The sequence below is a fragment of the Penaeus vannamei genome, chromosome 3 (assembly GCF_042767895.1).
Source record: "Penaeus vannamei isolate JL-2024 chromosome 3, ASM4276789v1, whole genome shotgun sequence".
In the NCBI taxonomy this organism is placed as follows: Eukaryota; Metazoa; Arthropoda; class Malacostraca; order Decapoda; family Penaeidae; genus Penaeus; species Penaeus vannamei.
This window is the reverse complement of record NC_091551.1, coordinates 45,566,056-45,571,055: the sequence shown is the minus strand read 5'-3', so window position 1 is coordinate 45,571,055 and position 5,000 is coordinate 45,566,056. Positions and strand designations below refer to the sequence as shown.

General features: G+C 38.0%; 2 non-coding genes across 2 annotated transcripts in view; one reads left to right on the top strand and one right to left on the bottom strand.

Moving 5' to 3' along the window:
- The window catches only part of TRNAW-CCA (transfer RNA tryptophan (anticodon CCA)), a 72-nt gene extending 45 nt beyond the window's left edge, over nt 1–27 (top strand). Inside the window, exon 1 of the tRNA in view lies at nt 1–27. This exon is cut by the window's left edge and continues 45 nt beyond it. This is a non-coding gene — a tRNA (tRNA-Trp).
- Nucleotides 28–2,205: 2,178 nt separating this feature from the next.
- On the bottom strand, nt 2,206–2,277 carry TRNAW-CCA (transfer RNA tryptophan (anticodon CCA)). The gene has a single exon. It is a non-coding gene; the product is annotated as a tRNA-Trp (tRNA).
- Between the last annotated feature and the right edge of the window lie 2,723 nt (nt 2,278–5,000).

The window sequence follows — 5,000 nt, the reverse complement described above, 5'->3', positions numbered from 1 at the left end:
CTGGGTGTTCGAGTCACTCCGGGGTCAAAATTTAACATAAATCTACCTCCAAAGTTCATCTGCGCCCCTGAATTGAGGCAACATTTAAGTCAGATTAGAAGGAAAACAAGATATGAAGCTGTAAAATCAGTCTGAGCTGTTTTTGTACGAAATGTCTAACTCACATGGACGTCCCTCGTGCTCCTCTGCAAAACATTCTATTTTCCAGAAATGACCTTCAGTTGCGTGTGACCTATTGCCGGCCGAAGTTCCTGATAAAGTTTAGAGGGAGGTATATTGGGTGGTGGCAGCGATTGCAACCCATTGCATCGTATGTGTGGAGGAGGGTGAACTTTAATCTATAGGAAAAGAGGAGTTTGAAGCCTAATTTATGAGGGAGGATTGTATAAAATGTTCACATTGTTCTAGATACTATTGTTGTTTGGCTTCGATTCGAACTTTCTCAGATAAGATTTCTCCACATGTATGCAAACAATCTTTGTGGGGATCTCCGTTAGTGGTCTATGCCACTTATGTTGAGTTCGAGGGGAGGGAGAAGAGGAAAGGGAGGGAGAGGAGGACAGGGAGGGAACAGAGGAAGAGAGCGAGAGGCAGAAGTGAGTACAGATTTGTAAAATAATTTAAGGATGGAGGGGCGGGGGTGTGGGACGCCATGTGCTAATGAATGTAGGGGGGAGGGGGTATAACAGGAGAGAAAGACGCTTCCTGCACGTTGTAAGTTGTTTGTGGATTTGAATTTGGTGGGGGTAAAAAAAATCGCTAAATGCATCTTCGTGACTACTGTCTATGTATACATTTATCTGTGTATGTATGCACCCACGCAAACACACTAACAGCTTCTTCCGATATCGTTATCATAACAGTTCAAAAGAATCTTTTCTAAGGATCTTTTAAAACGAATATATGATATAAAATGCAGGATTACTCCGTATTATTACCAAATCAATTACATTCTTTTTTCCTAAAACTACTATGATATCAAATGCTCATTGTATTATGACATCTTGTGTAAAAGACAATAAACCATGGCTGTCAAACTTAAATAATTTACCCCAAGTGGCCACACATTTCACATTAGTATACAGTATACGGGCCAGATAATTATAAGTAGATCAAAAGCACATCTTTTTAAAGTGGTATGATGATGATGAAAACATCCATTGCAAAAATACGGGCTGCGTTTTTGACACCCCTAGTGTAAACAGTATATACAGCTCAGAAAAACGGCATTCAAAATACACAGTCAAAGCCAACGACGTTTTGCTGGACGACAAAAATATCAAGTTCTTAAAGGAACATGAGACAGAAATAGCAATGCCGCGCTTTCCTAATCATAGGATAGACTTGTTATCTGTTCACAGTCGTAACTTGCAATACCATAAAAGCAGAAGACTTTTGTTATATTGCAGTTCCATTTGGCGTAATAGGCAAAGCTGCTGTGAGTGATTCATATAGAATTTTCGTAAAGATTCCTATTTTCACAGGGTTAGAATTTATTTCGGCCAAATACACATTATTGTTTAATTAGTATATCATTGAGTATATACTGAACATGAAATGTCTGTTTATAAATCGCGATCACATAATTTATGATTCTATAATTTTACAGTAAGGGCAATTTTTTATCTTAATCATACACACCATATGTTTTCCTTTTTCTTATCTTTTACCATTTCGAGGTGTGAGCTGCCTAATTTACAATAGGTGTGTTATCTCATCTTTGAAACTGTTCGACTTTTCTTTATCTACCTTGGAAGGTGTGATTTATATGGGTCTTGAAAAGATTGTCTTGCATGCATGGGGAGGGGGGGGGGGTAATTCATATCGAACCCTTCCGCCCTATTTATGTAGGCCTAGAAGTAGCGTATCTTTTCCAGTATTTGTTCTGATCTCTCGGGGTGGACAGTTGCACGGTCGGAGACATGCCAGTTGCAAATTGTGAATAAAGTAAAAATTGAATGTGACCTTTATCAGGAACTTCAGCAGGTAATAGGTCACACGCAACTGAAGGTCATTTCTGGAAAATAGGATGTTTTGCAGAGGAGCACAAGTGACGTCCACGTGAGTTAATGACATTTCGTCCAAAAATAACAGCCTTATTTTACAGCTTTATTTCTTGTTTTCTTGCTAATTCGACAGAATACACACATGTCGCCTTAATTCAAGGGCGCAGATGAACTTTGTAGGTAGATTTATGTTAAATTTTGACCCCGGAGTGACTCGAACACCCAGCCTTCTGATCTGGAGTCAGACGCGCTACCATTGCGCCACGAGGCCTGTATATTAATATATGAATGATAGGAGAACCGATGCAATATATATTATATATATATATATATATATATATATATATATATATATATATATATATATATATATATATATAATGTAATGGTAAATGAGGACGAACTTTAATGCCTGTGTGTGTGTGTCTGCGCGCGCGCGTGCTCGTGCACACACACACACATATATATATATATATGTATACATATATATATACATATATATACATATATATACACATATATCTACATATATCTATATATATACACATATATATATATACATATATATACATATATATGTGAGTGTGTGTGTGTGTGTGTGTGTGTGTGTGTGTGCACGAGCACGCGCGCGCGCACACACACACACACACAGGCATTAAAGTTCGTCCTCATTTACCATTACATTACATTTCCCATTACATAATTAACTAATTACCGCAGTTAGTTGTGAAACTTTTTATCCATCATCTCTTTTCACATGTGTACACACGATCCATGAAGTGGGGACGGAGCATAGATTTGAATTTGAAGTTTAGAGGGAGACTTCCAGGGTGGTGGCAGCAATTACATCGCAGTGAATCTTATGTATGGAGTTGGATGAACATTAATTAAAGGAGGGTGAACCTTACTCTATAGGGGCAGTGGAATTGAATTTTAATTTACAAGGGAGGTTTGTATTTTACATAGTTTTAGATACGACTGTTGTTTGGCTTTGATTGGGAATCTCCGTTATTGGTCTATGTCAGTGTTGTCCAAACATTTTCGCCAATTGTACCCTTTATTACCTTCTTGTACTGTTACGCAACCCCCCCCCTCCCCTTCCCCCGCCCGGCCCACCATGGCTAAACAATCTGTTTTCTTTAGGATAATGCAAATGATATACTTATTATGAAAAGACTGCATTGCAGGAGTATTGGTCAATAAATACAAGAACAAAAAAGATTATTTAATAACAAAATGCTTGAAAAATACTTACGCAACTTAATGTGAGATGTAAGGCGTATGTGTTCCTTGTTTGTTCACGTACCCTTGTGATCTCTATTGCGTACACCCAGGGGTACGCGAACCCCATTTTGGACAACACTGGTCTATGTCACTTATGTTGAGTACGAGGGGAGGGAGAGGGGGAAGGGCGGGAGAGGAAGAAAGGGAGGGAAGGGAGAGGAGGAAAGGGAGGGAACGGAGGAAGAGAGAGCGAGAGACAAAGGCGAGTGCAGATTTATAAAAGAATTTAAGGATGGAGGGGCGGGAGGTGGGGGGACGCAACGTGTTAATTAATGTGGGTAGAGAAAGACGCTTCCTGCACGTTGCAAGTTGTTTGTGGATTCGAATTTGTATTTGGTGGGGGTAAAAAAACGCTAAATGCATCTGCGTGTCTACTGTCTATGTATACATTTATCTGTGTATGTATGCACACATACTAACAGCTTCTTGTTATATCCTAATCAATAATGTTTTAGAATGTTTTCTAAGGATCTTTTAAAACTAAAACACGATATAGAATACATGATTACTTCGTATTATTGCTAAATTAATTACATTCCATTTTCATAAAACGACTGTGATATCAAATGCTCATTGTATTATGACATCTTGTGCAAAAGACAGTAAACCAGGGTTGTCACACTCAGATAATTTACCCCAAGTGGCCACACATTTCACATTAGTATACAGTATACGGGCCAGATAATCATAAGTAGATCAAAACCACATCTTTTTAAAGTGGTATGATGATGATGAAAACATCCATTGCAAAAATACGGGCTGCGTGTTTGATACCCCTAGTGTAAACAGTATATACAGCTCAGAAAAACGGCATTCAAAATACACAGTCAAAGCCAACGACGTTTTGCTGGACGACAAAAATATCAGGTTCTTAGAGGAATAGGAATCAGAAATAGCAATGCCGCGCTTTCCTATTCATAGGATAGACTTGTTATCTATTCACAGTCGTAACTTGCAATACCATAAAAGCAGAAGACTTTTGTTATATTGCAGTTCCATTTGGCGTAATAGGCAAAGCTGCTGTGAGTAATTCATATAGAATTTTCGTAAAGATTCCTATTTTCACAGGGTTAGAATTTATGATTAATCGAGTTTTGGCCAAATACACATTATTGTTTAATTAGTATATCATTGTTTATACTCTGAAGATGAAATGTCTATTTATAAATCGCGATCACATAATTTATGATTCAATAATTTTACAGTAAGGGCGATTTTTTATCTTAATTTGCTGATTATACACACCATATGTTTTCCTTTTTCTAATATTTTACCATTTCGAGGTGTGAGCCGCCTAATTTACAATAGGTGTGTTATCTCATCTTTGAAACTGTTCGACTTTTTAATCTACCTTGGAAGGTGTGATTTATATTGGTCTTGAAAAGATTGTCTTGCATGCATGGGGAGGGGGGGGGGGGGTTAATTCATATCGAACCCTTCCGCTTTATTTATGTAGGCCTAGAAGTAGCGTATCTTTTCCAGTATTTGTTCTGATCTCTTTGGATGGACAGTTTCAAGGTCGGAGACATGCCAGTTGCAAATTGTGAAAAAAGTAAAAATTGAATGTGACCTTTATCAGGAACTTCAGCAGGTAATAGGTCACACGCAACTGAAGGTCATTTCTGGAAAATAGGATGTTTTGCAGAGGAGCACAAGTGACGTCCACGTGAGTTGATGACATTTCGTCCAAAAATAACAGCCATATTTTAC